The following is a 12500-nucleotide window of genomic DNA, read 5'->3' as shown; positions in this document are numbered from 1 at the left end:
ACCATGTGGCCTACAGCAAAAGAAAGAAACTTAGTCTTACGCTGCCGAGTAGTTATGGTAAGAATCACAGGGGTACGGTGGAGAGTGGGGGGAGGTGTTGAGGGTTCAATCCTATGCAATGCCTAAAATATAACTGTGACAAATTTCAAATTTCGGCAATAGCCGAGTTGTTAAAGCGTTGGACGTTCAATCTGAAGGTTCCGGGTTCGAATCTCGGTAACGGCGTCTGGTGGTGGTGGGTAAAGAGTGGAGATTTTTCCGATCTCCCAGGTCAACATATGTGCAGACCTGCTTGTGCCTGAACCCTCTCCGCAAGCAGAAGATCAAATACGCACGTTAGAGATCCTGCAACCCATGTCAGCGTTCGGTGGGTTATGGAAACAAGAACATACCCAGCATGCGTACTCTCGAAAACGGAGTATGGCTGCCTACATGGCGGGGGTAAAAACGGTCATACACGTAAAAGCCCACTCGTGTGTTTTCGAGTGAACGTGGGAGTTGCAGCCCACGAACGAAGAAGAAGAAAAAGAAGACATGCAACGCTTTCGGCTCCAAATCAACACTGAGTTGAGAGTCATCCAACTTTTAGATATGTCTTTAACATTTTGCTTTTCTTTTTTTTTTCTTTGTTTTAAGCAACACTATGGGTGTCTGTATTTCCTGTAAGGCCTGGTTGGTGACACGGAAACTGTAGCCCAAAGGGCGGAACACATCTCTGTCATGCAGTCTCAGCATCTCAGTCTCACTCGCCTTGCCGCTGCCCTTATCCCTGTTGTCCATCGTTGTAAAACAAAGGGAAAGGGAAGAGAAAAAATATGTATTGGTATAATATATATATATATATATATATATATATATATATATATATATATATATATATATATATAAACTACGGCTTTTAAACGACCTCAGTTACCGTTTCCTCTCCGTTTCTGTTTCTGTAAAGATCCACTGTTTCACATTTTCACGAACGGTAAATTTGCAAAGGACCTAGTGACAGAAGGACGTGTGTGGTGAAAGAAGGATGTGATGACAGAAGACGTGGTGACAGAAGGATGTGATAACAGAAGGACGTGATAACATAAGGACGTGGTGACAGAAGGACGTGACGACAGAAGGACGTAGTGATAGAAGGACGTGATGACAGAAGGACGTGGTGATAGAAGGACGTGATGACAGAAGGACGTGACGACAGAAGGACGTGATAACAGAAGGACGTGGTGACAGAAGGACGTGGTGACAGAAGGACGTGGTGACAGAAGGACGTGGTGACAGAAGGACGTGGTGACAGAAGGACGTGGTGACAGAAGGATGTGGTGACAGAAGGATGTGATGACAAAAGGACGTGATGACAGAAGGATGTGATGACAGAAGGATGTGATGACAGAAGGACGTGGTGACAAAAGGACGTGGTGACAGAAGGACGTGATAACAGAAGGACGTAGTGATAGAAGGATGTGATAACAGTAGGACGTGGTGACAGAAGGATGTGATGAAAGAAGGACGTGATAACAGAAGGACGTAGTGATAGAAGGATGTGATGACAGAAGACGTGGCGACAAAAGGACGTGATGACAGAAGGACGTGGTGACAGAAGGATGTGATAACAGAAGGACGTAGTGACAGAAGGACGTAGTGATAGAAGGACGTGACGACAGAAGGACGTGACGACAGAAGGACGTGATAACAGGAGGACGTGATAACAGGAGGACGTGATAACAGGAAGACGTGATGACAGAAGGACGTGATAACAGGAGGACGTGATAACAGGAAGACGTGATGACAGAAGGACGTGATAACAGGAGGACGTGATGACAGGAGGACGTGATAACAGGAGGACGTGATGACAGAAGGACGTGATAACAGGAGGACGTGATGACAGAAGGAAACAGTGACAGAAGGACGTGGTGGCAGAAGGACATATTGACAGAAGGACGTGGTGACAGCCTCCATTCGCGAAGGAACCCTCTGTCAAATGACTCCACGATTCACCAGTCATTGCCATCCTTTTTTAAAAGTAGGTGAAATTATGTGCATGTTGAATCTGCACTGTTGATATTTGTGTATATATATATATGCCACACCTCCCCTCGCATTCTTCCATTGCCCCCTGCAGCATTTTATGTGTTCCCAAGGCCTGACAAGCTCATCGGGTCAATGTGTAGGCTGGTACCTCGACCTTTTTTTTCCCCCCACTTAAAGTAGACAGGGTGTAGCTTACATAGATTAGATCAGTCCACATTCTTTGACACCTCTTTGAAACTGCTTCTGAAGTGTGTGTGTGTGTGTGTGTGTGTGTGTGTTCCAACTTGATTGTCAGATTCCAGTGAATTGTTATCGTCTTGATAACTTGAAAGCACAGACAGGTCCATCACCAATCATTCCAAATGTCTCAGCTGATAGTCGGTAATGTTATTATTCTGACAAGGCTTCTGATTGGGAAGTTAAATGGGGGCATGGGGGATGGGGGGTGTGGGGAGGAAGTCCGATAAATCCGCGAGCATAGAAGGGGAGAGTAAAGTGGCCAAGAGATAGCGTGGACCTAGTCATGACTACAGTGGTCAGGGCCCCACAGAGAGACAGACAGACAGACAGACAGTGGGGATGACGAGAACACAGAGGCAGAGCAGACTTTGGCCCACCCAGCCCTCGACAGACCTGTCCACATGTTGCAATTTTCTGAGCGCCATGTTTGTCAGGCGCTCCAACTTGACCCGGCCTGTGCTGTATCTGTCACTTCACCCTCACCCACATCCCCACCCTCTCTCTCTCTCTCTCTCTCTTCGTCCACCCTAACCCCAACTCTCCCCTTCCCCACCCACACACCCTCAGTCACCCGCCACACACATGGCCCAGCTGATAACCAATCAGCTGCTACCGTTGCATACTTATGCAAATGAGCTGGCAGAAAGAAGGTCAAAGGGTGTCGAGGCTTGGGCTGGTGGACGTTTTGCCAGCAGCTCTGTGTCGCCATAAAGGGGATTGTAAATTGTCAGTGCTGACGTCAAGTGGACACCAAGCAGCCGCTCCAGCAGGCTCATCAAGGTATCTGTACCCGTTCTAGTCTTCCATTCGCTTCTAGACACAGAAAAAAAACCCACATCCATAGAAAGCTAGAAGGCGCATGGTCGCAAAAGGTAAAACCGCACCAGCGCTTCTCTTCCACTACTGCTACTTCTTCACTTTTTTTTTTTTTCAAAGCCTATCTCCGTGTGCTGAGTTGGGAAGCACATACCTTGGTTTCCAAGCCATATGTAGCCACCACGAAGTGCCTGTCGAACCAGCAAGGACGTGGCTGTCTCGGCGGCTGTCGCTTCTCCTACCAAGAACAACACCCCAGGCCTGTGCCCGCACCACCCAGTTAGGTCCGCCATCTTGAATCTGCTTCAATGTTGCTTTTTTTTCTTCTCCATGGCGTTTGCGTTAATTTGTTTGTTTTTTCTTCTTTTTTTTCCACCCATGGGGTTTGTCTTGTTGGTTTTTCACTGGCGACACATGACACGGGCACGGTGATGGCACAAGCTGAACAGAAGGCTGGGTGAAGGGTATTCCGTGCTGGGCCCTGAACGACACGTTGCCGTTGTCCAAATGGTGTGGGGAGATTGTGGCTGGTATTTATGTGGGTGCTTGATCAGGATAAGGTTGGCTATCTCCCTTGCTCTGTATCTCTCCTTTTCTCTCAGAGTGCAGGGGTTGCCCTGGCCCCGAGTTTTATCAAGGCAATGAAAACCAACGGTCCTCATTCTGATTTATCACTGCCATAACCCTGCAGCCATGGTGCCCCGCCTGACCCAACCACAAACCAAACACGACGATAAAAGTCTTCAAGGAATGTCTCCATCTTGGCTCCTTTTTTTCTTTTTTTCTTTTTTCTTTGACGATCAGACTGACATGGTGTTAGTATCATTATTACAGTTATCATTTTCAGATTACAGTCTGCGAGTCGGGTGTTATTGTGGATATTTCATCTACACTTGCAATAAGCAGGAAATGCCCCTTTTCAAGGAAAATGTTCACCCAGCGCTCTTACCAATTGCCGATGTCTCTGCAGCTCTGTGACTGAAAGAGTGCCTGAAACAGACACAACACACAAAGGACAAGATGGTTTCATTTACTAAAGATGGAGATAGTCGATAGAAAAGTGACTTGAAACAAAGTTTTCTCAAAACTTCATTATTAAGTAACACCTCGCAATTTTCATACCTCAAATTACATTATAGTTAACTTGTTGAAGGGTTCTGATCGAGGCCTGAATTTGTGACTTTCTGCACGACGCCCAACATCTCTCGAATTTGCTGATTTCTGGAGTATGTAACGACCAGTTTAGTTCATAAAGCGTGGTTACCCTTTGAAGTCTTTAGGTCAGGATTACAGAACTCAAACTGAAATTTATCTCAGTCAGTATTCTGAGTCTGGCCACACATTTTCCTGATGATGAGTCAAGATTTTTCTTATGTTCACCACAAATATTCCTGACCTTCACCATAATTAATGTTCATGATGTTTACTTGTCATTGTCTTTGAAGTTCATTGTGTAAACACGTAGTCTGCACCAAAAAAAAAAAAAAAAAAAAAAAAAAAAAAAAATCACAGAGGGTTTTTGACGTGTGTACAACTTTGCATCTCACTGCGTGGATGAGATATTCACTTGATGTGACAAAACGAATTTATTGTCGTCGCTTTTCGATCATCAGAAGGGTGGCCCACCTGTATCCCTTGTCCTCCTTTATTCACTATCTTCTTCTTCTTCTTCTACGTTCGTGGGCTGCAACTCCAACGTTCACTCGTATGTACACGAATGGGCTTTTACGTGTATGACAGTTTTTACCCCGCCATGTAGGCAGCCATACTCCGCTTTCGGGGGGGGGGGGGGTGTATGCTGGGTATGTTCTTGTTTCCATAACCCACCGAACGCTGACATGGATTACAGGATCTTTAACGTGCGTATTTGATCTTCTGCTTGCGTATACACACGAAGGGGGTTCAGGCACAAGCAGGTCTGCACATATGTTGACCTGGAAGATCGTAAAAAATCACCACCCTTTATCCACAAGGCGCCGTCGCCGTGATTCGAACCCGGGACCCTCAGATTGAAAGTCCAACGCTTTAACCACTCGGCTATTGCGCCCGTTCTTTATTCAGTATGAAACAGCATAGTATTTCAAAAAGTTTTTCCTTTGGGTTTTGTTTAATTCAACATATGTTTGTTTCAACCTGTTGTTATTCAATATTTCCTCATGTTTTCCTTTGCATATTGAAATCTTTCTCTTTTTCTCTTCTTCTTTTTTTTCTTTTAATTTACAAAGTTGTCATTTTTATGTGTTAACGGCACTGCATTACATTGAATTTCTTTTTGTTATGCATTGCATTGTTTTTTTATTATTAAATGTCAGAGCACAATAGATTTTTTCGATGATGATATATGACTTGGCGTTTCCTGAGAAAATGTGTTTCCTGGTCAGCACACTCTTGTTGTAAGCAGATGTTGTCGCTTTTCGTGCGTTGTCAAACACTCAACACATGATTGCAGAAACGTTCGTTTTTAGCTGGCACAGCTTCGAGCTGTTGTTGCCCATACACAATTGACATCAGCTAACATCCAGGGCTAAATCGCCCATGGCTGTCATAAATCATTGACATCAGCAAACATTCAGGCTAAATCAGCCCTTGCTGTCCATAAACCATTGACATTAGCTTACATTCAGGCTAAATCAGCCATTGCTGTCCACAAACCATTGACATTACACAATATTTAGGGTAAGATAAGCCCTTGCTGTCCATAAACCATTGACATTAGCTAACATTCAGGGTAAATCAGCCATTGCTGTCCATAAACCATTGACATTAGGTTACATTCAGGGTAAATCAGCCATTGCTGTCCATAAACCATTGACATTAGCTTACATTCAGGCCTAAATCAGCCATTGCTGTACATTAACCATTGACATTACCTTATACTTAGGGTTAAGTCAGCCATTGCTGTCCATTAGCCATTGACATTAGCTTACATTCAGGGCTAAATCAGCCATTGCTGTCCACAAACCATTGACATTAGCTTACATTCAGGGCTAAATCAGCCATTGCTGTCCACAAACCATTGACATTAGCTTACATTCAGGGTAAATCAGCCATTGCTGTCCATCAACCATTGACATTAGTTTACATTCAGGGTAAATCAGCCATTGCTGTCCATCAACCATTGACATTAGTTTACATTCAGGGTAAATCAGCCATTGCTGTCCATCAACCATTGACATTAGTTTACATTCAGGGTAAATCAGCCATTGCTGTCCATCAACCATTGACATTAGTTTACATTCAGGGCTAAATCAGCCATTGCTGTCCATCAACCATTGACATTAGCTTACATTCAGGGCAAAATCAGCCATTGCTGTACATTAACCATTCACATTAGCTTACAATAAGGGTAAATCAGCCATTGCCGTCCATACACCATTAACATTACATTATATTTAGGGTAAGATAAGCCATTGCTGTCCATAAACCATTGACATTAACTTACATTCAGGGCTAAATCAGCCATTGCTGTCTACAAACCATTGACATTAACTTACATTCAGGGCTAAATCACCCATTGCTGTCCACAAACCATTGACATTAACTTACATTCAGGGCTAAATCACCCATTGCTGTCCACAAACCATTGACATTAACTTACATTCAGGGCTAAATCAGCCATTGCTGTCCATAAACCAGCTGTCCATTAAACATTGACATTAGCGTACGTTCAGGGCAAAATCACCCATTGCTGTCTACAAACCATTGACATTAACTTACATTCAGGGCTAAATCAGCCATTGCTGTCCATAAACCAGCTGTCCATTAAACATTGACATTAGCATAGATTCAGGGTAAATCAGCCATTGCTGTACATTAACCATTGACATTACCTTATACTTAGGGTTAAGTCAGCCATTGCTGTCCATTAGCCATTGACATTAGCTTACATTCTGGGTAAATCAGCCATTGCTGTCCACAAACCATTGACATTAGCTTACATTCTGGGTAAATCAGCCATTGTTGTCCATTAACCATTGACATTATCTTACATTCAGGGCTGAATCAGCCATTGCTGTCCATTAGCCATTGACATTAGCTTACATTCAGGGCTAAATCAGCCATTGCTGTCCATAAACCATTGACATTAGCTTACATTCAGGGTAAATCAGCCATTTTATGTCCACAAACCATTGACATTAGCTTACATTCTTGGCAAAATCAGCCATTGCTGTACATTAACCATTCACATTAGCTTACAATAAGGGTAAATCAGCCATTGCCGTCCATACACCATTAACATTACATTATATTTAGGGTAAGATAAGCCATTGCTGTCCATAAACCATTGACATTAGCTTACATTCAGGGTAAATCAGCCCTTGCTGTCCACAAACCATTGATATTACATTATATTTAGGGTAAGATAAGCCATTGCTGTCCATTAACCATTGACATTAACTTACATTCAGGGTAAATCAGCCCTTGCTGTCCACAAACCATTGATATTACATTATATTTAGGGTAAGATAAGCCATTGCTGTCCATTAACCATTGACATTAACTTACATTCTGGGCAAATCAGCCCTTGCTGTCCACAAACCATTGACATTAGCTTACATTCAGGGTAAATCAGCCATTGCTGTGCATTAACCATTGACATTAGCTTACATTCTGGGTAAATCAGCCCTTGCTGTCCATTAACCATTAGCATTACCTTATACTTAGGGCTAAATCAGCAATTGCTGTCCATAAACCATTGACATTAGCTTACATTCAGGCTAAATCAGCCATTGCTGTCCATAAACCATTGACATTAGCTTATATTCAGGGTAAATCAGCCATTGCTGTCCATAAACCATTGACATTAGCTTATATTCAGGGTAAATCAGCCATTGCTGTCCATAAACCATTGACATTACCTTATACTTAGGGCTAAATCAGCCATTGCTGTCCATAAACCATTGACATTAGCTTACATCCAGGATAAATCAGCCATTGCTGTCCATAAACCATTAACATTATATTTAGGGTAAGATAAGCCATTGCTGTCCATTAACCATTGACATTAGCTTACATTCAGGGCTAAATCAGCCATTGCTGTCCGTAAACCAGCTGTCCATTAAACATTGACATTAGCGTACATTCAGGGCTTAATCAACCAGTTGATATCAGCGTGCATCAAAGTAGATTTAATTATTACTTACTGATTTTAATTTGCATTGAGGTATTTAAAATAATAAAAACACACAGTTATTGCTGATTATTAGCCCTTGACATTAGCGTGCATTCAGGTTTAGAAAAAGAAATACTGCTGATTATTTGCCCTTGAGATCAGCTTGAATACATGTAAAAAAAAAAAAGAATGAATTTTTAAAAAGTAAATAGTACCCCGAAAATAACAAATACAGAACACATTTTAACGATTTTTTTAAAGCGTCTTGAAGGCCTTGCCTCTCTTGCTGGTTTTTTGTTTGTTTTTTGTTGTTGTTGTTTTTGTGTGTGGTTTTTTGGGGGTTTTTTTTTTTTGTTTTTTGTTGTTGTTGTTGTTGTTTGTTTGTTGTTGTTTTTTTTTGGGGGGGGGGGTATGAAACACTTTGTACTTGTTTATCTGTCACCAAAAGATTTTACACGTGTTTCTGTATCAAACGCTAAAAAAAAAAAAAAAAAAAAAAAAAGAGAGAGAGAGAGAGAAAGACTTTGCACGTTTGTGCTCTTACCAATGCTCTTTTTACACTTTGTATATTACGTTCGTTGTCCAGTAAAGCACTCCATGAGATAAATGTGATAAAACCTTGCCCAGGGTTACCCATTCGCTTGAGGTATGCACATAATCAGATCATGGAACTGCACCCTTACGAAATATTGTCCACACATCTCCATATCCACAGTTCAGTTCCTGTATATCATAATATAACGTTACGTTACCATCGGATATATGTTAAATTGGGTAACACAGCCAAGTTAGGCATTCTCTTGCAGACGACGTCAATATAAGACCCTTTGTTTTGGGGTTAATGCGATGCTCCTTTTTAACTGAAAGTTTGCACGAATGTAACTATGGTCTACTGTGACTAACAATAATTATGTTACAACTGACGTCTGTTTGTTCTTTTTTTTTCTGACCAAATTTGAACAAAAATGTAGCAGTAGGACTAGGAAAGAGTTATAAAACTATGCTCCTGAAAATATATGCCACAGCAATTCATAATTAGTATGTTGAGCGAACTGATTAAGGCCTTGGTCATTCATATGAGGCGCAGCAAAACACACAAAAAAAACACACCCAACATTGAAAACGTGGACAAGAACACATCCAGTTTTTAAGCAACCAGTTATCTAAATCTGTTTACAGAGTCAGGTTTTCAGTGCATGATGTGTCAAGTGCTCGGTATGTGCAGTGTCAGGTGTTCTGTGTACGTAATGCCAGGTGTACTAGTGTATGCTTTGTCAGGTGTTTGATTAATGAAATGCCAGGTGTTCAATGTGTTCAATGTCAGGTGTTCAGTGTGTGCAATGTCAGGTGTTCAGTGTGTACAATGTCAGGTGTGCATGTATGCAATGACAGGTGTGCATGTATGCAATGACAGGTGTTCAGTGTGTGCAATGTCAGGTGTTCAGTGTGTGTAATGTCAGGTGTTCCATGTGTACAGTGTCAGGTGTTCAGTGTATGCAATGACAGGTGTGCATGTATGCAATGTCAGGTGTTCAGTGTGTGCAATGTCAGGTGTTCAATGAATGTAATGTCAGGTGTTCAGTGAATATAATGTCAGGTGTTCAGTGTGTGCAATGTCAAGTGTTCAGTGCGTTCAATGTCAGGTGTTCAATGTGTGCAATGTCAGGTGTTCAGTGTGTGCAATGTCAGGTGTTTAGTGTGTGTATTGTCAGGTGTTCAGTGTGTGCAATGTCAGGTGTTCAGTCAGGTACTTACTGTGTCCTCCGCCTCCTCAGACTCCGGAACTGCCCTGGAGATAAGACAGAGAGTGTGGGAAATGGCCACGTGTGTTTGAAATGACAAAGAGTGCTGTCTACTGTCTACTGTCTGTCTGTCTGTCTGTCTCTTTCTTGCTTTGCAACTGTACTCTCTGTGTCTCTGTTTTTGTTCACGGCCTCCGTCTGTTTCTGTTCGTCTGTCTGTCTGTCTGTCTATCTGCTGCTCTTCGAACAACAGTATTTCGCACGGATAACACACACACACACAAACGAGCGTTTCAAGAGCTTGTTTAGCGCCCGTTCTAAGTACTGTTTGGAACACCAATGGGTGACATGAACCTCCTTTATGTATACCAACAGACGCTTAATTCGCAGTACACATCAAGAGTCAAGCCCTGAAAAACTTGACCTTTTAAGGGTCCCAGCCAATAGTTCGTTAAACTATACTGATTCATTCGTCCAACGAAGCGATGAAAGCGAGTGGAAGATGGAGGAGCGAAGGACGAGGGAAGGGAGGGAAGGAGTGGTGTGAGGGATCAAGATCGTTTTGCCAGAGAAGGGTTCGATTCCAGCTGGAGAAGGTTTTCTTTTCAGGGCTTTGGTGGTGGTGGTGGTGTTGTCGTTGTTGCTGTTGTTGTTGTTGTTGTTGTTGTTGTTCTTCTTCTTCTTCTTCTTCTTCTTCTTCTTCTTCTTCTTCTTCTCCTCCTCCTCCTGCTCCTCCTCCCCCTCCTCCTCCTTCTTCTTGTTCTTCTGCTTCTCCTCCTCCTCCTTTTTCTCCTCCTTCTTCTTCCGCTTCTCCTTTTTGTTCTCCTCCTCCTCCTCTTTCGCCCACTCACCTCCTCCTCCTGCTCCTCCTCCTTCTGCTTCTCCTCCTTTTTTCCTCCTTCTTCTTCTGCTTCTCCTCCTTGTTCTTCTCCTCCTCCACTTTCGCCCACTCACTTCCTCCTTATCCTCTACCTCCTCCTCCTCCTCGTCCTCCTGCTTCTCCTCCTCCTCCTCCTTCTTCGCCCACTCACCTCCTCCTCCTTATCCTCCTCTTCTTCGTCCCTTTTTTCCTTCTCTTCCTCCTCCTCTTACTCCTCCTCTTCCTCCTCCTCTTCCTGCTTCTCTTCCTCCTCCACTTCCTCCTCCTCTTTCTCCTCCTCCTCTTCCTCCTCCTCTTCCTCACACTCTTCCTCCTCTTCCTCCTCCTCTTCCTCCTCCTCTTCCTGTTTCTTCTTGTTCTTGAGGAAGGTGTGTAGGTTGAGAAGTGGAAGGGGTGTGTCATGCTGCAAGAGAGTTCCACGCTTGTTGCTCACAGACGTCGGAAGGTGGCAGAATGGTTAAGACGCTCAATTGTCAATACAGAGAGTCCGTGAGGGTGTGGGTTCGAATCCCGCTCTCGCCCTTTCTCCCAAGTTTGATTGGGAAATCAAACTGAGCGTCTAGTCTTTCGGATGAGACGATAGACCGAGGTTTCATGTGCAGCACGCACTTGAGGCACTGAAAAAGGACCCATGGCAACGAGAGCGTTGTCTTTTGGCAAAATTATGTAAGAAGAAATCCACTCCTGACAGGCACACAAATATATAAGCTTGTATTCGAGGCCTGACAAGCGCGTTGGGATGTATATGCTGCTGTCAGACATCTGCCTAGCAGATGTGGTGTAGCGTTTATGGATTCGTCCGACCGCAGTGACGCCTTCTTGAGAAACTGAAACTGAAACTGCTCACTGACCCAGTACAGGGAACAGTCAGCGACGGACTGATGTTGTCCCGGTCAGTATGAACTTCTACTTCTTCTTCGTTCGTGGGCTGCAACTCCCACGTTCACTCGTACGTACACGAGTTGGCTTTTACGTGTACAACCTTTTTTGTTTTCCCCCCGCCATGTAGACAGCCATACTCCGTTTTCGGGGATGTGCATGCTGGGTATGTTCTTGTTTCCACAACCCACCGAACGCTAACTTGGATTGCAGGATCTTTAACGTCCGTATTTGATCTTCTGCTTGCGTATACACACGAAGGGGGTTTAGGCTCAAGCAGGTCTGCACATATGTTGACCTGGGAGATCGAAAAAAAAAAAAAAAAAAAAAAAAAAAAAAAAACCACCTCCGCCCTCTACCCAACAGGCGCCGTTACAGAGATTCGAACCCGGGACCCTCAGATTGAAAGACTAACACTTTAACTCTTTCCGTACGAACGGCGAAAGAGACGACGTTAACAGCGTTTCAGCCCAATTACCATCATCAAAATATTGCAAGCGGAAGGCTCTTACACTGAAGAGGTGAATGCTGACAAAGAATACCACAATTCTGACGACGGAAGCTAAAGGTTGGGTCACAGAGACATCCACTGGGCATCCGAGGGGTCTGTGTAGAGGAGAAGAGAGGACTGGCCGTACTGAGTGAGTTAACCACTCAGCTATTGTGCCTGTTGTCAGTATGAACGAGAAGATCGTCAACCAGGGAGAGAGACAGAGAAGGGAGTAGGGAGAGAGAGCGGGAGGGATAGAAAACGGGGAATGGAGCAGAGAGGTGATATACAGACAGGAAGAAAAAGAGAAAGAGA

General features: G+C 43.6%; 1 protein-coding gene and 1 long non-coding RNA gene across 5 annotated transcripts in view; one reads left to right on the top strand and one right to left on the bottom strand.

Moving 5' to 3' along the window:
• LOC143291217 (uncharacterized) overlaps positions 1-3611 on the bottom strand; it is a 30586-nt gene extending 26975 nt beyond the window's left edge. The window contains exon 1 of the long non-coding RNA XR_013056485.1: positions 3236-3611. This is a non-coding gene — a long non-coding RNA (uncharacterized LOC143291217). The remainder of the gene's footprint in view (positions 1-3235) is intronic.
• LOC143291215 (uncharacterized) overlaps positions 1-12500 on the top strand; it is a 102052-nt gene that overhangs the window by 36654 nt on the left and 52898 nt on the right. For 2 of the 4 annotated variants that reach the window (XM_076600977.1, XM_076600973.1), the window contains exon 1: positions 2936-3045. The exons of the other annotated variants lie outside the window; for them this stretch is intronic. The gene's annotated coding sequence lies outside the window, so the exon portion shown is untranslated. Of the gene's footprint in view, positions 1-2935; positions 3046-12500 lie in introns of those variants that run through there. 4 annotated transcript variants of the gene reach the window in all.

The sequence above is a fragment of the Babylonia areolata genome, chromosome 16 (genome assembly GCF_041734735.1).
Source record: "Babylonia areolata isolate BAREFJ2019XMU chromosome 16, ASM4173473v1, whole genome shotgun sequence".
Taxonomy (NCBI): domain Eukaryota; kingdom Metazoa; phylum Mollusca; class Gastropoda; order Neogastropoda; family Buccinidae; genus Babylonia; species Babylonia areolata.
Note: the sequence above shows the minus strand (reverse complement) of the source record. Positions and strands in the feature narration are given on the sequence as shown.